The 24,588-nt window shown below is 36.2% G+C and overlaps 1 long non-coding RNA gene across 6 annotated transcripts in view; it reads right to left on the reverse strand.

Moving 5' to 3' along the window:
- The window catches only part of LOC123571918 (uncharacterized), a 798,252-nt gene that overhangs the window by 115,354 nt on the left and 658,310 nt on the right, over positions 1 to 24,588 (reverse strand). The window contains exon 1 of one of the 6 annotated variants that reach the window (XR_012430602.1): positions 1,297 to 1,519. The exons of the other annotated variants lie outside the window; for them this stretch is intronic. This is a non-coding gene — a long non-coding RNA (uncharacterized lncRNA). Of the gene's footprint in view, positions 1 to 1,296; positions 1,520 to 24,588 lie in introns of those variants that run through there. 6 annotated transcript variants of the gene reach the window in all.

Genomic DNA, 24,588 nt, shown 5'->3' on the forward strand with positions numbered 1-24,588 from the left:
CATTTACTAATTGTTGGAGAGTTGTATTAGCATGGGAAAAGTATGTTCATGTTATACAGACTTGAATTTTACCATTATTTCATTCATATATATGCCCATACGCATTCATGTAATCTTTCTTCGTTTATTTATTCAGGATATATGTATTGACCCCATATGATGGTCCCATGAAGGGGAATGAACCTACTGTTTAATATCAGGTAAATTACTATCTCTGGCTTTGTAAAATGATAAGATAATCACTACTTGGATTAACAGAGCTAACAGATACCAACCATTTAGCATAGTTTACTATACACAGTAGAAACTTGACAAATTGTTTTATGGAAGATGTTAGAGTGGTCTTTATTTATTCCACAGATATATATGAGCAAGAAGCTGCCAACATGTTCTCTGCCAGCACATAGTCCTGATGCTGGTTTCATGGCAGAATGAAGTGAGTACAATTAGTCTCTCTTGTGGTCAAGCTAAAATCTGATTTGGAAGGATAGGGTGAATTAAAAATATATATATATGGCCAGGGACTTCTGATCATACTGAGGCAGAGAGAAGCTCAAAAGTTGAAACAGAGCCAAGCTTATTGTTATACTGATAGTGTCAAATGTATTACTTCAGATGCAGTCTGAATCTCTATCTTTTAGTAACTCTTCTCTAACAGTTTTGATTATTAGAGTATTTTAGTATTCTACTTTCTTTTCTTTAACCTATTTCAATATAGATGACTCGATCTTCCAACCATAAAGGCTGTCTACAACTGAAACATTATCAGTGCCTGTATCTTACCAACTCTCATTCCCCAAATCCAACTGCACAGTCCAGCCCATGGATCCCGCCTCTGCCTTGTCTCACACTGCCAGCTTCTCTTCTCCACCTTAATTGCAATAACCTAATCAAAACCCTCACTGCCTCTGCCTGGATTTGTGCAGTATAAACATATCATCCTTCTGTCTCCAGCAACTCCCCTGCACCTCCACACCATCCTTTATGTTAGCCCTCATTTTTCTTCAAACCCAGGTTATAAATTCATCATTATCATTTGTTTTCCTGGCAGGCTTCCTATAATTTTAATCAAAAATATCCCCAGTGGTAGGAAAGGAATTATGGTTAGCATTTCTCAGGCTAAAGCTTGAATTAGCTTACAACAGTTGCAACAGTACTTTGACATTTCACACATACTGTCATAAAACATTTTTAAATTCTATTTTTCTACAAAATATTTTTCATTTGAAACTAATATTTTAAATTACTTATCATGACATAAAATTGCTTCTTCAAGAGAATATGCCAGGTATGTACCATGGTTTTGCAAATTATCTGGCGTATTGCTGGTGGTCCAGATTGAGAGGCACAGATCCACAGCTCTCTTTATTATAAGACTCTCCATGAAGCAGACCCAGCTTCCATATCACTGTGAAACCACCTCAAATCATCTACCTGTCCATCTTCTTTCATCTATGGGCCCTGAGCATATTAGAAACTTTCTTAGCCAATGTCTCTGTTCAAACTGAATCCCTAATCAGAAAAACCTACATCTCTAGCAATGAGTTCTATTTCTTCTTCAAAGAATTGTAATGCCAGCTACTCTGTTAGAGTAATTGCATTTTCCTAATTTAGAGAGACACTAGATTTTACTGACTCTTGTTTCCCTCCCAGTTTTCTGCATAGAGTAGATACTCATTGAATTTTTATTGATATAGATGATTATTACCACAAATATTGGCATTGATGGCAGTCATTAATGTTATTAATGATGTAATCAATACCATATTTACCACACTTTTCCTTTCCCAAGTCACTTTTCAGGATCATAGAAAATCAGGCACCAGAAATAACATTTTGAATGTATTAAATTTGCAGATAAAGAAGTTAAGTCTAAGAGCAGTCAAATATCTTAACCGAGATTACACATCTATAATGATACCTGGAGTTGTTTTCCCTGTCCTAGTGAGGAAGAAACCAGGTCCAGGTCATGACACTGGAAATATAAGCAACCTTGAAGAGGGAATGACTAACAGGATCATAAACGTGACTATGGTCAAGGACTTTGGGAGAGAAACATACAGTGGTAAAATCTGTATCATGCTTCAAAGAGGATGTCAATTATCCTCCCAACATAGTCTCTGATGTAAAGTAAAGCTCAGATAAGTTATACCTTTTTCTAGATATCCATTTCTTCGACTATAAAATGGGAAGAGTGATGTCCATATTCTATGCTATGCACATAAGTTATAAAGATGAATAATAGAATTAAAGTTGAAGAGAAGACATTGAGAAATCACAATGAATAATTTCTCTAAAAGAAATAATGTTTCACAAAAGGCACTACCCTGGTTTTAGTGGCTTCTCAATCCAACTGCACTGAGTCTGAAAGTAATATTAGACACTTGTCTCTTTTTTCAAATTTTTCCAACTTTCTCCAACTCTACTTCTAATAAGAAATATTCCTTAACTTAATGAAGAGTCTGGAATCTAATTTCCAACTAACAGTCCTGTTCTTGGGTTATTTAATACTGTACTTGTGTCTGAGCTATTCAACTCTTACGGGCTAAAAGTTTTTGCCCCCATTCCCCAAATTTATATGTTGAAGCCCTAACCCCTAATGTTATGTTATTTGGATGTGGGGTCATTGGGAGGTAATTAAGTTTAAATGAGGTCATAACAGTGGGGTCGTCACCTGAAATTTGGATTTGTTAAATTTGAAATATCTGTAAGCTATTCAAATGTGAATAAAATTAAAAACTATGAGTCTGAAACTGAGACAAACAGCTCTACCTTGAGATCTATATTTGGGAATTCATAGCAATCAGATGGTTTTCACATCTAGTGAATGAATAAATCATCTGAAGAGAGATTGCTCAGAGAGCCCTGAAACTGGGAGATTGGCGAAGGAGTAATGGAGCTCACATGAGAGAAAGTATGATGTGTAGCCCAAGAAAGGAAAGTGTTTCAACAAAGTTGTGGTAATTACATTAACTACAACCTAAATGTCAAATAGGATATGGATCAAGAAGTGTGCTTTGGGTTTGAAAACAACTCAAAACCAACTTCAGGTGAGTGGTGACAAGACATCAAATTGGAATGAGCTGGTAACTGAAAGGGGTAGTCTTATGAGCATATTGAGTAATCAGAGAATTGGAGGCAGAAACTCCTTATTTCTAGACATTTGTCTATGAAGGAAAGCAGAGAAAATGATGGAAATAGCTTAGAAAGTGAGATAGGGTCAACGAAGGTTTTTAGGAACACCTTACTTGTGTCATCCTCCTCATCTGATCTTAACATTAAGCTTGTCAAGAACTGAGAAGGACAAACAAGAGAGCACCTTATTTGAGCCTGATTTTAGGAACTTTGTCAGAAGTGCATCTGTTTAATGTTTCTAGCTGTGTGGTAGTCAAAAAATCTGGACTGAATATCTCAGTTTCCCTCAAAGATAATTTGTCTGCACTTCAGCCTTCTTCCTACTCCCCAGATTTCACTCTTCTAATTTGACTTCTGGGACTCTGCATGTTTACTGAGGCTCCCTGCCCATTCCCACCTTTTCTAATACTCCTAGCTTCTTCAGTAGGTCCTATGCCTGACAACATGATCAGTTTTCAACTTGTAGTTTGAACTTCTTAAAAAAGAATATGCCACAAAGACCTACTAAATGTCAGTCTCTCAAACAGATGATATAGCTCTCTTGGCAAGGGCCCTCCTAATAAATGGTTTCTGTGGTTCACAAGAAAGAAGGTTGATGTGAGTGCTGATGTGACTAAAGCTCAATTGAAATATTAATGACTAAACTCCATTAGCTCTCCACCCAACCTGAGCTACTTCCCAATGAGTTAGTCTCAAGAGCCTGTTAGCTTATGACTTAATCAAATGTTACATCTCTTTCAAATTTTACCATCTCCAATCCCATTCAAAATCTATTCTTCATGCCTCCTACAACACAGAGGCCTATGAGTCAACTTCCCTAACAAGTCTGAAAGTCATCAGAGGCACTGAGTGAACCTAAATGTCCTACGGCAGCCCATAATAAACCATATTGTGTTTTCTTACATTGCTGCTTGAGTCAACTGAACCACACTTGAGGGAGCACTAGGCTGGTTAGAAATAGCCTTCTAAAATTTTTGTTCCCTTCATGTTCTCTAAAGCATAAAATCTTCTTGTTTTAGAGTCCTGGTTTTGTTATCTTCTGCCTATGGCCAGAGAGTTTAAAGAAATAGATTCAGAATCAAATTTTTTCATATGTGGAAATGCTATAGAAGTATGATCATATCACATGATTATTTACCTTCATTCACAGGACCTTGATCCTGATAAAGATGAAGTTTATGAATAATAAAGATACAGTTGAGGACACAGTGGGGTGGATATAGAACAAACTTTACATATGCTATGTTAAAAGGCAGCAATAAATCCAGCCATACTTAATTGTCATTATTGCTTTAGTAGAACTGTCATGTCCAATCTCCTTTGCACAAGCTCTTGATTCCTTGTTCCTAACTGTCCACAGTTTGCTTTTCTCAATAATTATATAAATTAGATAAATTAAAGTCTAACCAAAATGAATTTTGCATAATATGCCAGTCCATTTGTGCAGAGTTTCTAAAAACCTCTAAACTATTTCTCTAGGCAGTAGGTTAGCTAATTATTTACCCTCCCAGCTGCCTCCAAGGCACTTCTGATCCTATGTTTAGAACAGAGAATGATTCCATTTGATTAGGAGAAAAAAATGCCCACAACTTTCCTAAAACAACATGAAAATTCCATCTATCCAAGGGGACTAAGTAATTTACTCTCTGCAGATTCCTATGGATCCTGAAATAATGTGCAGTGATGCATAGGCACATGGTCATTATGCCCCAGATTTCCTCATTTAGGAAATCAATTCTTAAACATTGGGGATATGCAAATTCAATTATTCCTGAACTGCAGAATAATCATGCACTGAAATATGTATTAGCATATTCACGCAGAGCAGGTTTCTCCTCCCCCAGGGTTCTCCGCCACCTGTTGAATTAATTTGGTCTCATCTCTTGACATCCATCAGGTTCCACATATGACAGGGGCAGACTAACTTAACCTGTTGTCAGAGGAAACTGCAAAGTAACAAGAGAGTGTCACATCTCAGCAGAATACTACAGAAAAGAGGCAAAAACTAGAACAAATGCTTAGCCAGCCAGTCACCAGATATCCCTGAACAGTGCACCTTGGCAAACAAGGACCATTTAAATCTAATTAAGAAGTTTCTTCTGGTCCACTGGGGATCTGCACAATGACGCAAGAACAGTGCTTAACTGGCATCATGCTTGCTAAGCAAGCACTTGGGAATTAAATTCTTTCTTATTGTTCTTTTCAAATATTTCTGAACCACAGAGAAACTCTGCTGTCATGATTCCAGAGAAGCAGAACTAAATTTCATTTTCAAACTGATTTTAATCTATACACAGAGAAAAACATCTTTTATTGTTTTAGGACTCCCTTGCTGACTCAAATCTTCCAAAGGCTTAGGACACTTGTTATATATCGACTATATTTAAAACATTTATATAAAATACTTTATATACACATAGTATTTTATGTGTATCACATAACATTTTCTGCCCCAAAGAGTTATCACATGAATACTTCCTAGCTTCTATCTTTACTTATTTTGGTGAGAAAATTTAGTTATTCAATATTCATTTCCAAATGAAGTATCTTGTTTCCCCAACAAAACAAGTTTTTCTCTCATTACCTTCTTCCCCAGCTCCTCTACTGCAGAGCATCTCCCTTTGACCAGTGATGAAACCCACCCAAATAGCTACCTCTGGATTCAAATTATTGAGTGATTATAGGAACAGGAGAGCTGTGCATCCCGAATGCACTTGGGGAGAAACTTGACAAATACACATGTATTAGTTACTACTCCATTTAATCACACCGTACTCCAGAAATCTGCTCGAATCACCTATAAATGTGTTTATCACAACTCTTAGTACAGTCATTGACTTTTGCCCAGTTGTGTTGCAGGGTTCCTCAATTTTTCTTCAGTTAAGAAACAAGGCCGGGCGCGGTGGCTCAAGCCTGTAATCCCAGCACTTTGGGAGGCCGAGACGGGCGGATCACGAAGTCAGGAGATCGAGACCATCCTGGCTAACACAGTGAAACCCCGTCTCTACTAAAAATACAAAAAACTAGCCGGGCGAGGTGGCGGGCGCCTGTGGTCCCAGCTACTCCGGAGGCTGAGGCAGGAGAATGGCGTGAACCCGGGAGGCGGAGCTTGCAGTGAGCTGAGATCCGGCCACTGCACTCCAGCCTGGGTGACAGAGAGAGACTCCGTCTCAAAAAAAAAAAAAAAAAAAAAAAAAGAAACAATGTTTTTAAATCATCTTTGTATTTCACGGGTCTAGCACTTAAGATGAGAAATAAATGCACAAGTATCTCTGGAATGAATGAAGCTGAATTTTTTGTAAAGGAAGCTGAATTTTTTTTATGAAAATAATAAAATATATTATCCATGACCATCATTTTAGCTTCTTACTATATAAATAGCATTATATCGTGTTATAGCACTACAATGCTTTCTGGAGGTAAAATCAAAATATAGTATCTATTTTTATGTATCAGAAAAGTGATATATAGCAATATATATAAAGATATATATATATATATATATATATATATATATATATATATATATATATACAGAAAAATGTGAAAACTTCAGTTAGATTGGTTTTAGAGAAGAAGTAAGGTTCCTGGCTTCTTCTACCTTGTTCCAATTTTTTTTTTCTATCTCACAATCACACTACCCTCCCCATTCTAGTCTTAAATTATTTTTCTATTACTATCCATCAGTGCTGATTTTCTGTTCTCCTTCTTTCCAATCCAGCTGTAATTCTTCCAGCTGTAGCTCTACTTCCACCACAGAGTTTCTATTCGTCATGCTATTTTTATATTCTACTGTCCTTTAGCATGTGCAGCCAGATTCTCATACACTCCTTCGGATATCTTCATTTATGGAGAATTATTTCATTATACAAATGCTGGGGAACTTCTGTGTAATAGGGGTCGTATTGTATAAATATATAAATAAAATTAGGAGAAAAAAATGCCCATGACTTTTAAATTGTGTCTACATTGCCTTCTCCCTGAGCAAGGGACAGCCTGAACAAGAGGCATATCTAAAAAGATAGTTTTAAAATAGCTTTTGTTATCTAAAACAAGCAAAAAAATGTATAGGAAGATAATAGATATAACAGCCAGGTCTTATGACAAAGGAGAAGGAATTTTTCTAAGTTCCTTTATCTCTCTTGTAAACATATGCAGAGAGCATCTTGGTGGATAAAATCATAAAGAATTTAAGCAGTGCCTGAAGTAAAGACAAAGGATATCTTGAAGAAGAAGTAGGAAGTCCTAACCCTGGCCTTCCTAGATTAAAGAATTATGGAAACACAGAGGAAGGGAATGAATCATGGACCCAGTATAAATGCTAAAACTATAAACTCCTACAATGAAACAAGAAAATATCTTCTCAACCCTTGGGTAAGAAAAGAGTTCTAAAATAGAATTCAAATAGTGTTCACTAGAAGATTAAAAAAGAAAATACACATGGATAACATAGTCACATAGAAAGAAGCCGTGTTAGGTCTTCAAGCCTCTCTTGGCTTTCATGTAGCTTGGATACCTAGAGAAGTTCCTGTGTGACCTTTGATAAAGCAAACAGTAACATGGCTGAAAGTCAGTGGCTTTTTTTTTTGTAAAATAACCTGACATTAGAGATGAGCCCAGAGCAAGCTGTCAGACACAGACACAGCCAAGATCAGAGACCTTTGCAACATCCAAGAGTGCTGTGGGGATTAGTTTATAAGAGAAAATTGCTGATCCCTGATTGAGCTAAGAAGGCAAACCTCCAGTTCCAGCAAAGACTTTCACAGCAAACACCAGTAGGAATACTCAGGAATGGGACCAACCATACTTTAAAAGCCACAGGTCCAATGAGTAACATAATACCTCTTCAGATAATACTACGCAGATCCCTCAGGCTATGCATCTCACATATATGCAAACAACATACTAGAGAAGTATAGAGAGAAACCATGGAACTCAGAAAATACAAACAAACAAAATTCCTGACACATCTAATCAGAGGCTAAGAAACCTACAGAGAGAAATTTAAATTGTGGGCTTGGATTGATACTACCAGATAAGACACAATGTAGGTTTTACCCCTTTGCCTCCTCAAATACCTTGATGTTTAAACGCAAGAGCTCTGAGATCAGAGTGCTTGAGCTCAAGCCACCAATCTTCAGTTCACCAGCAGCATTACTTGAGTCAATTGTATCACTTTTCTAAGCCTTAGTTCCCTCGTCAAATCAACAGGGATTATATCAGTATCTATACCAAAGCAATACACAATAAACAGCCTCTGATATAAACTATGTGTTTAATGCATAAACATCATTAAATGTTCCACTATAGTATGGTAAGTTTACAAGGAGGAAAATTAAAATCAGATTGGATAGTATGGGAGGTTTCCCAAAGAAGGTGGCATAACTCAAATACTGAAAGGCATATTGAGATTGATGAGAGAAGGGGCTTTGTAGAAAACTATATCAAACAGACCAGGCAGGCTGGAAGAAATGGTACACTGAAGGACTGCAGGGGGGATTGAGCCATACCATAGAAAGCCTTGTATATAGAATGATTCTGACTGTATAATATGTGCAGTGATTGGGAAGAATGAGATTAAAAATGGAAGGTTTTAATTCAGAGCTGATATAATCAACCCTTTGACATTTGGAAAAGACAACTGGCTAGTATATAGAGCAGTGTTTTCCAGACAGCAGGTCTGAACCTCCTTCAGATCAATGTAGTAGGTCTAGGCCAGCATAACTGTTAAATGAAATAGAATAAATAAAATAGATCACCTATATCAATTGGATCATATATTGGAGGACTAAATATCGCTTTGTGAAATTTTGATTCTATACATATTACAAGTGTATGTGTGTGTGCCTGCATGTTAATGACTCTGATGCAAAATTTATGAATGTAAACCATAGTAACTGGAAAAAAGAATGAATTGGAGAGACAAGTGTGGTGATAGGAAGACTAGGAACAAAGTGCTTACCATATTGGAATCTGAAAAAGTAGTTTTATCTTGGTTTGTTTCTAATTAAACTAGAGGAATCATTTTACTTTGAGTTTTTGATGTGTGTGTGTGTGTGTGTGTGTGTTTTGTGTTTGTTTTTGCTTTTTGCAGTCTATCACCACCTTTCAAGTGCACCATTGAATTTATATAATATATATAATATTGAATTTGCACTTCAATATTGGGAAATCAATCAATATTTCCCAAGACATGAAACTTCAGTCCACATATAAATGTGATTTTCCCTTTGATGTTTACACATTGTTACTACATACCTAAAATATTTTGAAAACACAGCATAAGAAGGCTAAGCCTCAGATTCTGGTTCCTGCTTCTATCCTACTGGCTATGTGACTTTAGCCTGTGTGAAACTTCAGTGAGAGAACCGAACAGTATAATCTGTTAAGTTTCTTACAACCCTTCATCAAATATAATTCTACTTGGCTGGCTTGTTCGTGAACACAGAATATTTTGTGAGATTTGGGATTCAAATTCAGGGTATTCGTGTTGCTAACCTATGACATCAATTGAGCTAGGCAACCATTGTTTTTCAGCATGCAAAGAAGTATAATTGTAAAAATCATGTGTCCTAACAAGTGTTCCAGGAGGGGGACTCAATCCTGTAATCTCTGATTGCAATGCTATTTTGCACATAATGCATTTTATTGTATTTCTTATACCCCTACTGCATAACAACTCTCTTGAGAAGGGGAAAATTCCTTAGTCTTTGAATAGTCACTGTATCTAACACAGTGGTGAATTTACAGTAGAAGCATACATAATTCTCAGTTAAATAAAATGGTGGAATTTGCTTCTAGCGCTAAACCTTCAGACTATTGAAAAGCTGAATTTTAAAAAGTCTACTAAAGGGATTGAAAAGTAACAAAGGCAGTTAAATATGGAGGAGTCAAGATCCCAGAGGTGGGAACTACATTGCTATGAACCTAAAATTCTTTTCAGTGTTTCCTCTAGAAATTCCCCTTTTGTGATTTCTACCTGGTAAGACAAGAATCTAAACAGCCCAGAAGAGAGTTGCAGCTAAGTGGCTAAGATACCATGTACAGCTTTCAATGGACTCAAAATATGAAGTAACATGAAAGAATTGAGTCAGAGCCTTTAATATATTATACCACAAAAGTAAAAGCAAACTGAGAAGAGACAAGCCCTTATCAAGGAAAAAAACAAAAAAGAAAAAAAAAATGGATTTTCAAGTAGTCCTTATTAGAACATCTTAACAGATTAGCAATTCAAGAGAAGAAAATTCCTTAATATAACAAAGAATACATACAAAAGCAAATAAATAAAATTTAAAAACTAAAACGTGTTTAATGGTTAAATATTTAAAGATTCCTTCTGATCAAGAAGGAATGCTATTCGGTATTGTTCTAGAGGTTCAGGTCAATACTATAAAGCAAAAAGTATGTGTGTGTGCAAGAGAGAGAGATTGCAAAAGAAAGAAATGAAATCATCATTATTTTAATACAGCATGGTTATATAGAGAGGAAAATGTTTAAATAAATTTTAAAATACATACATGCATGTACATAGGTCAATGTTTGCAAAGTCAACATAGGTGTATATTTATATATACTAGCAACAGACAACTAGAAAATGAAAATTATAAAATACTATTTTCTATACTATCAAAAACACCAAATATCTAAGACTCAATCTGTAAAGTGGCATGTAACATCTCTCTGTAGACAATTAAAAACTTTTATGACAAACTCAAAACCTTAAAAATAATGGGAAGTCATGCCATATTTATGAAATGGAAGGTGAAATATTAAAAATGTATCTCCCAAATTGACCTATAGATTCAATGTAATCGCAACTAAAACTTCAGCTAATGTGTGTTTGCATAAATTTACATGCTGATTCTAAAATTTACATGGAAATGCAAAAGATCAAGAACAGCCAAGACCATTTGGGGTGAAGGAACAAATTTAGAACAATTACACTAACAGATATCATATCTTATAAAGTTCCAATAATTAAGAATAGAATGGCTTTGGCATATGGCAAGAAAGCAAGCTATACAGAAGAGTTCAGAACCAGATCATGTATACATATGGTCACGATTTATGTAAAAATGTGACTTTGCAATTTAGTGAGGGAAATACTCATATCAAAAAGGTTCAAATTCAGGTAGTCATAACACCCACAAATAATTTTTTTAAAATTAAAAATACAATAGAAAAGTGGGAAGAAGCCTTAAACAGGAACTTCACAACTAAGAGTATCCAATTGTTCAATAAGTAAGCATAAACACATTCAATCTCGAGTAATGTCAAATAAAAATTGAACCAATTGGAGTCACACAGGAAAGGAAGACTCTATTCAAGACTACTGCAATAGGGGAGAGAGATGGAATTCAACTCCTCTGAAACTAAAGGCTGCACACTTTTCAAGCACTGAGGTGAGCTAAGGGAAAAGTGCTCGAGGACATTAGTGGGGAGAGTGGTTCATGTAATTAGGTCATCTGTGTTTGCTAATTAGCACTTAGTTAAGCTTCTACCTTCCCACAGAGATTGGGAGATAGAGGCCTCATCGTTCTTAATGATTACATTTTAAAGAGATGGCTCCCAGGTCCTTGAGAAAGACATTTCTGGGTTTCAAAACTGGTACGAGACAGGAAGAAGATGTACATCTTAAAGAGGGAGAAAAATGTTCCAAGAAAAAGTAGTTCTGGCGCCTAAAACCAGGAAGAAATCTGTCAAAAGTTTAATTCAGCTCAGGAGAGTGAAAAAGCCATCTTGGTCAGTCATTAAGGAAATGAAAAATTAAAACTACAGTGATATTTTATTACTACTTCATTAGAAATATTAAAATTTATTTTAATAAAGGGCTGGAAACATCAAGTGTCAGAGAGAATATGAAGCAACTGGAAGGCTTCAAAACTGTTGACCGAAGTATGAAACAACAGAAGTATTTTGGGAAAGTTTTGGCAGTATCTAGTAAAACTGAACATCCCTATATACTATGACTCAGCTGTGTATTTTAAAATATATTTTAAGTATATACTAAATAAATGCACGTATATGCCAGAGGCTTTTGAACAAAAGCAATTCCATCTTGAATAGGGGCTGGGTAAAATAAGGCTGAGACCTACTTGCCTGCATTCCCAGGAGGGTAAATGTTCTTAGTCACGGGATTAGATAGGAGGTCAGCACAAGATACAGGTCACAAAGATCTTGCTGATAAAATAAGACACAGCAAAAAGCTGGCCAAAGCCCACCAAAACCACGATGGCAACAAAAGTGACCACTGGTTGTCTTCACTACTCATTGTACACTAATTATAATTCATTAGCATGTTAAAAGACACTCCCACCAGCACCATGACAGTTTACAAATGTCATGGCAATGTCTAGGAGTTACCTTATATCATCTAAAGTGGGGAAGAGCACTTGTTGCTGGGAAATCCCTGCCCCTTTCCCAGAAAATTCATGAATAATCCACCCCTCATTTAGCATATAATGAAATAACTATGAAGTATGCTTAGTTGAGCATCCCAAGCCCTGCTCTGCCTATGGAATAGCCATTCTTTTGTTCCTTTTCTTTCCTAATACACTTGCTTTCCCTTTACTGTAGGGGCTCACCTTGGATTCTTTCTTGCATGAGGTGCAAGAACCCTCTCTTGAGGTCTGCAGTGGGACCCCCTTTCCAGTAACTTACGTATGTAAGCATTTTTGTTTGTTTTTAGTTTTTTGGAGACAGAGTTTCGCTCTTGTCCCCCAGGCTGGAGTGCAATGGCACAATCTCGGCTCACTGCAACCTCTGCCTCCCAGGTTTAAGGCGATACTCTTGCCTCAGCCTCCCGAGTAGCTGCAGTTACAAGCATGCACCACCAGGCCCGGTTAATTTTTGTAATTTTAGTAGAGACAGGGTTTCACCATGTTGGCTAGAATAGTCTCAATCTTCTGATCCTCCTGCCTCAGCCTCCCAAAGTGCTGGGATTACAGGCATGAGCCACTGCACCTGGCCATATATATGGTTATATATATATATAGTTATACACAGTTATATATATGGTTATATATATGGTTTTATATATATATGGTTATATATATATGGTTTTATATATATGGTTATATATATATGGTTTTATATATATATGGTTTTATATATATATGTGTTTATAACAGGTTTTGTTTATAATAGCCAAAAACTTGAAACAACTTATATATTTATCAATAGTTGAATAGTAGATTAATTGTGGTGGATTTCTATAAGAAAACATAATACACTAATATAAATAAGTGAATTACCTAAACATAATATTGAATGAAATAAAGCAAGACACAAGAGAGTACATGCTATGATTCCATTTATTGAAGTTAATAGTCAAAACTAATATATGGTATAATAAACGCACTTTAATAAGGATGAAGGGTCATGGCCAAAATGGGCCTAAGAGAGGCCGTTACGTTCTTCTAATATTCTATTCTTGATCTGGCTTTTTAAAAAATCACAAAATGTGTTTACAATTTGTGAAAATTTACCCTTATGAATTGTGCTCTTTTCTGTATATATGTGATAGCACAAAAATGAAGCTAGAGAAGTATGAGAGCTGCCAATGATTGGTGGAAGTTGCTGAGTCTTAAGGAATTCCTACTCCTACACTGGAGAAAAAAAAATGCATGTGAACTAAAAGTAGGGAGGCCTGTTGGTAACTAGGGACATTCTGGACCCAAATGTTATATGAAAACAGCCAAAGGCTGTCAGCTCATTTTTATCACAGACAGGCAGGCAGGCCATTTGTGCATAAAAAAAGCACAGTCCTTGAATAATCATCCCATTTCCTTGTTTTACAAATGTAGAACTATCACTCCAACAGTGAAGGTGATGACAGCAGTCACTTTTGTTACTGTTGTTGTTTTATTGTAAGCAATCTAAAATTAGAGGCAAATAACTTGCTGGAGTTGGCGGTTATTGAATTTTCCCACTTTATTTTAAGCTATAACATTACAGGGGACATAGAGTACTTCCTAATTTTCCTAGCAAATGCCCCCAGCAAAACAGAACTGAAGATTTTTTTCTATCTACAAAGAAAGAATATTAGCCTGGAGTCGGACAGTTATAAGTTCAAATATACATGTTTAACCTTGTTACATGATCTGTAGTAAGAAAAATAATATTTTGAGCAATGATTTTCTTAATAGGGGGATAAAACCACCTCTTTTCCAGACTAATGACAGTTTGAAAGTAATATTATATTTTAACAATCTTGGCCATGACCCTAACTACACCTTGGCAGTGGTAGAGTAATTGTTGAAAGAGGGAGGGAGTATCTTTTGTTATCCTTCAATAGATACGATGTCAGTTCTTAAATATGTCGTGTGTGTGTGCTTTCCATTACTCCAATTAGTATTTATAATGTGAGTAAAGCTGCATTCTTGAGACCTGAAGTGGCAGTTACAACTAAATCATTACCTTCCTTCAGTTTTACACTTCAATTACACTTTATATGGAGGATATAATTTCACATTTGGTAACACTTGGCAGATTAACCAACACACTCATTTATGATACTTTACTCATCCAAGCTCACATCCTGCTATTAAGTTGTGTGTACAAATTCACCAGGAACCCAATTCTTACCCAATCATTTGTTCACTTATTTAACACACATGCTATGTAGACAATACACTGTGTTGGGCACTTTGACATGTATTATTTCATTTAGATTTCTACCACCAACTTCAGAACTTCATCAGTAGCATTAGAGTAAAATAACCATAAGAAGCTAAAGATTACTGAATAATTTGAAAATGATCAAGATGAACTAACATTCCCCTCAACTTGATTAAACTTTAGACCGGTTTCTTCCTGGTTTTAGGCCCCAGAACCACTTTTTCTTTAGGCCCCAGAACATTTCTCCTTCTTTAAGATGTACATCTTCTTCCTGTCTTTGGCCAGTTTTAAAACCCGGAAGTGATTTTCTCAAGGACCTGGGAGCCATCCGTTTGAAATGCAATCATCAAGAAAGATGGAGCCTTTAGCTTCTACAGCTTCTGTGGGAGGGTAGAATCCTAACTCCCCTAAGTGCCAATTAGCAAACACAGACGGCCTAATCACATGGACCACACTCCCCACTAAAGTCTTCCAGCACTTTTCCACTAGCTCACCCCAGTGCTTGAAAACTGTCCTGCCTTTAGTTTCAGAGGAGTTGAATTTCATCTCTCTCCCCCGTTGCAATGGTCTTGAATAAAGTCTTCCTTGCCTGTTTGACTCCATTAGACACAATTTTTGTTTGGCATTACTAAAGAGATTGAACATGCTTATGTTTATATATTAAACACCGATACTCTTTTATTTGTGAAGTTTCTGTTTCAGACTTTTTCCCACTTTTCTAATGTATTGTTCTTTTTTGTTATGATTTATAGGCATTATTATTGCTTGGATTTGAGTCCTTTGTCTGATAAATGTATTTTTTCCAGGCACTGTGAAGTAAAATGAAGGCCTCTCTAGAATCAGTAACAGCCATTTGTCTCTGGTTGTTAGGCATTTCTCACAGGAATGGGCAGCTGCCAAACCTCATGGGACCTGGCCGTTTTGAACCTGTTCTACAAGGATCTGAGTTGAGTTTTTGATCCTGCAGCTAATATCTACTCTCCCACTTTCCTTGTGTCATGAGATCATTCTCATTTTCTCATTTTGGATTTTCATAAAATCTTGACAACGATTCACCCAGTCTGCAATCACTGTCAACTGCATTATTCTTGATTTATATGAATCCTAGCACATCAGCTCAGGGCCAAAACTATCGCTGAAGTAAGCATTTGTTTGTTGTAGAGAAACTTTTTCATCTGAGCCACAGTGACCAAGAGTAATTACAACATACATTTATTTTAGTGCATGAAGCCAGATTCAAATTATGGCTTCTCATACAGATGTAATTAAGAATAAGGTCATTTACCTAAAATCTGGTGGGAAGGTAAGTAAAAACAGAAGTAGTCATGATATAAAACAGAAGTATTAATACAAACTGTCCTTTAACATATAAAAAGTTGTTCAACTTATAATAAAAAGGAATACAAACCAAAACTAAGTTAGGAAATCACTTCTCACCTATTAAATTGGCAAAAAGTCAGGTGATTAACAAGCACAATTCACTCGGGTGGTGGGGCTGTGGATAAACAGGCATATTCATACATGGCTGGTGATAGTAAAAAAATGGAACAACCCCCATGGAGGAACAATTGGGAATATCTGCTAAAATTACACATGCATTTACCCTTTGAGACAGTTTTCTCAATCCTTAATATTTTACCTTTAAGTCTCACCTCCACCATAAAAAATGATATATGCAAGATTATTCACAGTAACAGTGAAATATTAGAATCAAACAAAAATCCAACCCTGTCTTTAGTAGAAAGGTGGGATAAATCATGATACATCCAAATAGTGGAATACTTTGCAGCCATGAAAAATGAAAAAGATTTTTTATAAATTTCTATCCATATTTTTAAGTGAAAAGGTTAAGGTATAAAGGGGTACATATAATATGTTACATCTTGTGTAAGAAAGATGACATAAGAAAAATAAACATATATTCAAAATACATAGCTGATTATTTATATATTATATATTAATTTGCACATTAATTTAAAATATAGAAATATATTGTCAATGTGTTTGTATATATGTATATGTGTGTGTATATATATATTCTCATGTATCATTTTTACAAAAGTAAACACAAAAGGCTAAATCTAATTAAAACAGTTATATGTAGGGGTGGATAATAGGGCAGAAAGAATAGTTCTAGGGATGGGTAAGATTAGTCTAAGTTTAGCTTGATACATTATTTCAATGTTTGAATCATGTAGATGTTTTATAACATTCAAATATAAATTAAAAGTATGAAAAAGGAATACCTGACTGGGCGCGGTTGCTCACACCTGTAATCCCAGCACTTTGGGAGGCCGAGGTGGGCAGATCACAGGGTCAGGAGATCGAGACCATCCTGGCTAACACGGTGAAACCCCGTCTCTACTAAAAATACAAAAAATTAGCCGGGCGTGGTGGTGGGCACCTGTAGTCCCAGCTACTCGGGAGGCTGAGGCAGGAGAATGCCACGAACCCGGGAGGTGGAGCTTGCAGTGAGCCGAGATTGCGCCACTGCACTCCAGCCTGGGCAAGAGAGAGAGACTCCATCTCAGAAAAGAAAAAAAGGAAAGAAAAAGAAATACCCAAAAATTGAATACAAAAAGAAACTAATTAACCTAATGCATACTACATTGATAGAAATAAGCACAGTGAAGAATAATTAATTGACTTACTTTTAAACACAGTAACCTGAGTGTACAGTCTTAGTGGCATATAAGAACAACAACAAGTAAGTAAATAAATCTTGAACTTGAATTAGATTTGTTGTTAGTGATAGTATTGATGTTGTATTTCTGAAACTGTTTGGAACGCATTACAGGAAAGAGAAAATATATTGCTGTTGTTGAAATTCTGCTAATAATTGGTATTGATGTTGTATTTCTGAAAGTGGAACACATTATAGGAAAGAAAATATATTGCTGTTGTTGAAATTCTGATAATTGGGAGAAGGAAATTACTAACACACAATGCAAGAAGGATAGGAAAAAGTTGTGATGTTAGAATTGAAGTTGAGGTATTATAAACTCACTATTTTTTAAAGTGGGGGCAATTTATGCAAACTTACATGTAATAGGGTTTTTTTAAATATAATTTCAACTTTTATTTTAGATTTAGGGGGTAGGTGTACGAGTTTGTTACCTGAGTATATTTCATGAATGCTGAGGTTTGGGATACAAATGATCCTGTCCATCACCCAGATAGTGAGCATAGTACCAAACAGATAGTTTTTCAACCCTTGCTCTCCTCCCTTCCTCCCTGTTTTTGGAGTCACCAGCGTTTACTGTTCCCATTTTTTATGTCCATGTGGACCCAGTGTTTAACTTCCACTTATAACTGAGAACATGCAGTATTTGGTTTTCTGTTCCTGCCTTAATTTGTTTAGAATAATGGCCTCCAGCTGCATCCATATTGCTTCAAAGGACATAATTTTGTTCTTTCTTATGGCTGTGTAGTATTCCATTATGTATATATACCACATTTTCTTTATCCAATCCACTGTTGATGGACACCTACATTGATTCTATGTCTTTGCTATTGTGAATAGTGCTATGATGAACATACAAGCACAGGTGTCTTTTTGGTAAAATGATTTATTTTCTTTTGGATGTATACACTGTAATGGTATTGCTGGATCAAATGGTAGTTCTCTTTTAAGTTCTTTATAAACTCAATATTATTTATGAAATAATTTTCCTAGCTCTGTATACTGAAAACAGAACCAAGATTGATAAAGTTTTTCTATAAAGGGACACACAGTAAATACTTTAGACTTTCTGGGCAGTATATGGTCTCTGTTGCATAGACTTCTTGGTCATTCTGGTCTTTAAGAAACTGTTTCTTTGTGGGGTTATTTGTTGATTTGTTTGTTGTTGTTGACTTTTTCCCATTTACAATTTTTAAAATAATTGTTAGTTCTTAGGCTGTACAAAAACAGGCCACACACAGGATATAGTTTACAGGCCATTGTTTGCTTATTCCTGGGTCTAGAAACACACTCCAATGGCCATGAGCACATCTAGCATCCATACTTTGGTTTCCAAATACAATTCGTATCTTAAGGGGATCCAGACTTTTGAAGAAACAAATGATTCTATGTCTAGGACCTGGACAGCATGAAGTAATCCTGGAATATCTTCTCTAGAAAGCAAGAAAAATGTATCAGAGCATAGGAGACAGACAAAAGACAGTGCCTCCACCAGCAAATTTAGTACAGTTTGAGCATAGTGATAGATTATAGTACACTGGGATGGGGGAGGGGAATCTATGAGTAGTACCCAATGAAGAAATGGTAGAATTACAAAATCACCATTTTACTATTAGAATGTGATCATTAATAGAAGAGCAAACAACTGGGTAAATGTTGTTAGGGAATAGAATAGTCATACAATTTCAAAGTAATCATGCATTACTTATTAATAATAAACATGTTAATATAATGCATAATTAGAAATTCCTATGGAGAGATCTGGAGAGAGACAACCTTAACTAAGTGATTATCTGAGCATCACCCATAATCCAACAAACGGAAATCTCATTACTTTCTGATGGGATGCAATGGGAAGTACACAACATTATGCAATATATTTTTTGCAAAAAATCTTTAACCTGAATCTAATCATGAGGGGACAAAAAGACAAGTCCAGATGTGGGGCACTCTGTAAAATAGTTGACCCAAATATTTCAAATAAGTCAATGTCACAACAGCAACAACATGAAATGCCAAGATTGCACTAGATTGAAGGAGACTAGAATTAAAGACTTAACAACCAAATGCAGTGAATGGTATTTGCCTGGATCTGATATTCACAACAGTTATAACATCTATGAAACTATTTTTGAAAAAATATGAGAAAATTTGGATATACTAGATAACATTATTGGGTGAATTTTATATTTCCTGCATGTGCCAATGGTATTATAGTTATGTAGGAAAGTGGCCTAGTTCCTAGGTGATACATGCTGAATTATTTAGGAAAGATATGTCATGGTATCTTCAATTTACATTCAAATGATTCTGCAATATATAAAATTGTCAATATATATGCAGAGAAAGAGAAGGATAAAGCACAAATAAAAGTGGTCAAGGATGAGTCACCATTAGTGACTCTAGAAAAACAGAAATCTGAGCATTCCTGATTTCTTTTTCAACTTTACTGTAGGTTTAGAAATGTCTTAATAAAAAAATTAGGGCAAAAGGAAGTATGGCTTTTACCCAAATTGCAAAAGCACATAAATTTTGTGTTTAAGGGTATTTACAGAACTGTTTTCAGTAACAAACAAAAAACAACTTTAAAAAAACCTAAATGCACCTTGGCAGAGATATGATTGAAGAATTATGTCACATCCATGTAATGTCATTAAAATAGGAAGTACATCTATATGTACTGACATAGTTTGGATATTTGCCCCTGCTCAAATCTCATGTTGAAATATAATCCCCAATCTTAGAGGTGGGGCCTGATGGGAGGTGTTTGGGCCATGGGAAAGGATTCCTCATGGCTTGGTGCTGTTTTTGAGATAGTGAGTTCTCAAAAAATGTGGATGTTTAGAAGTGTGTGGCACCTCCCCCAACCTCCTCCCTCTTGCTCCTCTTGCCCTGTTAGAGGCCTATTCCTCCTTCACCTTCCACCATTGAGTAAAAGCTTCCTGAGGCCTCACCAGAAACAGATGCTGGCATTATACTTCCTGTATAGCCTGAAGAACCGTAGTCAAGTAAACTTCTTTCATTATAAATTATCCAGTCTCAGGTACTTCTTTATAGCAATGCAAGAATGGCCAATACATGTACAGATAGAAGAAAATGTCCTATATGATATAGATGAAAAAACAGAGAGGAAAGAAGAGAGCAAGGAAGGGAGGAAGGGATGAAGGGAGGAGAAAGAAGCAGAAGGGTATGAATGGGTGTTTATTCCTAGTAAAATATACAGGTTCTGGAGGAATATATATATATATATATATATATATATATATAAACTGTTAACAGTGATTACCAATAGAGAATGAGAGGGTGATCAGGGATAGGATTTTATTTTTTACATTACACATTTCATTATTGTTATAGTTTATCATGGAAATGTTATCACTTTCATAATAAAAATAAGAAGTGTCTATCCCATCCCACCTAACACTGTATAAAATTCTTAGAACAGTAAACAAAATAGATCTATTACTTACCAGTAGTTCTTGAATTAGGCAGTCTTTGCTGTTTGGCCAAGTTCTGTGAGGTCAGGACCACAGCTGCAAGTACATTTGGCAAATGCTGATACAAGTAGGCTCACAGGTGTAGGCCATGACTTAGAGCCATATCTACTGTCTGACTAGGTTAAATGCCATAAACATATTCTATGTCTAGATTCTGAATGGTGCTGAAAATCAGAAGGAAAGTCATTGGTTTCAGCTTCACCAATTATTGAACGGCCTTTGTAAACTGTAAATCAGAGTACATATGTGCACTATCCTCATTTCCTTAGAGACTTAATATAATCCTGTAGTCAGAACAATCGTGCTCTCTCTTTACAAATTGGGAACAGGAGTTCAGAGAGATTCACCATGACAATATCACCTTTATCCACAATGTTTTTGGCTCCCATTAATAGTATCAGCAAATAGAGTATCAGAGTTCTTTTCAATACAGAGGACTGGACCCAGAATATATGGGAGAGGTTATACCCCAATCTTGACTTAAGGGGGATCATGTGTCCCCTTCCAAGTTGACTTTTTAATTTGTTTCAATATTCAGAATTATATCCTCAAAGCAACCAACTTTCAAAATTTTGTAGGAACTTATAAAACATCTCAAGAATTTGTAGGCCAATTCCTATAGTCATTTTCATAACTTTATATAATTCACGAGACGTTAAAAAGCATGAGAATTATAAATACCACTAATTTGATGTTATCTTTTATTCACATGTAGATAAAGTCTAGTGGGTTGGAAAAGTTTAAGCAAACAAAGTAAGATGGCTGAGATATTTCATACCATGAGCATAAGTCAATAGCATTAGTTAAGCCAAAGATAGCTAAGAAGCCCTGAGCAAGAACTGCCAGGACTGTAATCAATATATTACCTCTGACATTTACAAACACCCTTTAGAAGCAAAACAGTATTTTAAAACCTTTTAATGTCATATATGAAGTTGACTTGCCCTTTAAATGTCTTTCATTCCTCTTGAGAATTAAATCAGTTTCAGTGAGGACCCTTTTTTGATTATTTGAACAGCAGTTGCGGGTAAGGAGCAAAAGAAGAAGGCTCTTAACTTGCTTGTAATAGCCTATTGTCACTGTGATTGCCAACCTTTCAAGTCTCCCACTGTCCTTCTCTTAAGGATTCATAAAAGAGAGTGACAGCTGACAGCTTCCTTCTTGGATGGAACTCCTTGCTTGAGAATCAAATGGGACTGGAAGTAGATGCAGAGGAGGCTTTTTATGAGCATGGCTTTGAGAGAGCCATGGCCCTGCCTTTCCCTGGCAAACAGGAGATACCCATCAATTGGATTCACAGAGGCATATCCTCCCTCTTAATGTAGTCTGCAGACATGAGGATCCTTCTGGTGAACACAGGCCCTACATGGGAGTCAACGGGGATTGGCAAAAGCCAAAAATTAGTGGGTCAAAGGCTGGGAATGTTAGCTCCTGTGGCCTGTGGTTGAGACAAATGCAGGTGCAAAGGGGATAGGAGGTATCTACATGAAGCATGCCAGGGCCTAGGTCGGTGCACACAGAGTATTGTGCCATCATGTTTCTGTCAACCTCTGTATTCTCAGCAGAATCAAGTACAGAGACGGGGCATGTCCAAACCCCTAAGGATAAAATTGACAAGAGCAAGACAATGTAGTTTAATAAAACAAGGTAATGTATGCATATACAGGTTTAAATAAAGACCCACAGCTCTCCCTTTAAAATATACAACTGGTACTAGGCTCCTCAGAATAGAAATTCTGGGGAGTCACCAAATTAATAAAAGATAGAAGTTCTATGCAGGGAAATCAAGACAGAGGCCATATCTAAGCCAGCCATCAGGACTGGCTTTAATAACTTGAAGTTTTCCCCAGAACACCAGGCTCTATCCTGACAGCATTAGATCAGGCTCCGCAGCAGATAATAAAAGCTGTGTCCTTGAGGTAAAGTTGTTCTAGTTAGGTGTGCTATAGTGATAGCTTCTCTTTGGAAGGAATAGCCATGGAGAAATATAGATGATGAAAAAAGGGGGAGTGAATCAGAGGTTGCTGGAATGGCTAGATCTCTTCTTGGTAAAAATGCCAGGTGCTCTTCAGTGGGAGGCATCCATCCAGGAATAATTCAAACTAGCTAGCTGAGGACTGCTCTGTATGGATCTGCCCTTCCCAAGTTAGCACTGGTGAAAATCATAGCTTAATTGGAATCTAGTCCTAGACTCAGCATAACCCACAGCAATTACTGTAGCTGGCCTACTGGACCAAGATGCAAGATGGTTATCCAAATGTCATAACCTATAAGGATCATGCCCAGTGTTCACTCTTTACCAATAACCCTGCCAATTAACTAAGTTGCCAATCACCTTCCTCTGTTTGCTTACATTTTGAATCAGATAATATTAAAGTTATTGATTTTCTCCTTACATTACAGATAAGGAAATTAAATACAGCTCAGAAACAGAATGATTTGCCTGAATCTCCAGAGTCAACTAGATTAGAAGAGATTGAAGCTCTTCTAATTTCAGAATTCTCTACTAGTACTACAATGTTGTCTTAGTCAACTAACACAACCCAGGATTTTTGAATTCCAGCTGCCACCAAAGCCAAATGCATTCAGTATGTCTCCTGCAAGTAAGATTTTATTTAAAAGAAGGAGCAACAGTAGGAGGTCATCCACCCATTACTCTGAGGTCACTACTGCTCTTAGATACCTTGTTTTATCTCCAAAATTTTGCTTCTATGAGTTAGTTCTCTTTGATTCCATATAGTTTTTGGAATCTATAAAATATGGCTTCTTTTCCATGTGAAGTTTGCCTCATCTATACTCAGAGCTCTAAGCAAAATTATGAAACAGAAAGACAAAAGATTTCGAATCTGAAGAAGTTTTACTAGATTCTGAGGTTCCATGTCTATGTGACCAAACAAGTCATTTAAGTCAGTTATAATTTCATCATCTAAAGTAAGAGAAATTGTTCAAGATGATAGGCTCAACATATGTATGTTTACCTAATACATGGTCTATCTAAATGATTAAAAAAAGGTGCCATTCATGGACTAGAAAATGAGAGGAAATTCTAGTAGATAGAAAATAGATAAAAGATATTGATAGGGCAAATGGAAGAGAGAAAACCACACCTTAAAACAATGCAAATAAAAGACATCTTTCAGAATGGATCCTCAGGGAAATTTCAAGCACAGTCAACTTATGCCAAAGTGGAAATATATCTGAGTTAATCATCATGGTCATAAATTAGCTGTTCAGACAGAAGGGCAGTAGTCTTCTCATCCTGCTCCATTCCTTGTTTGAAGAGCACGTGCAAAGAACAGAAGTTTATAATGCCAGGATGAACTTTTCTCTAAAGAAAGCAGGCAATCTGCATGGCTCCTGGATGGAAACTGTGAGAGATGCAGAGAAAAAGAAAGACAGCTCTGGACTTAGATCTCAGGCATCCAGGAGAAAGAAAGAAATGAGGAACTCCTTCTTGGAGTGAAAACACCACAGTGCCCCACCTGCAGAGTGAAGAGCTCTTTATTTGGGTTATCGTGGTACCCCACACTGCCTTTTCTCTAGATATTAGTGAATACAAAAAGGTGCCATTCATGGACTAGAAAATGAGAAGAAATTCTAGCAGACAGAAAATAGATAAAAGATATTGACACGGCAAATAGAAGAGAGAAAACC

The sequence above is a fragment of the Macaca fascicularis genome, chromosome 2, assembly GCF_037993035.2.
Source record: "Macaca fascicularis isolate 582-1 chromosome 2, T2T-MFA8v1.1".
Classification (NCBI taxonomy): domain Eukaryota; kingdom Metazoa; phylum Chordata; class Mammalia; order Primates; family Cercopithecidae; genus Macaca; species Macaca fascicularis.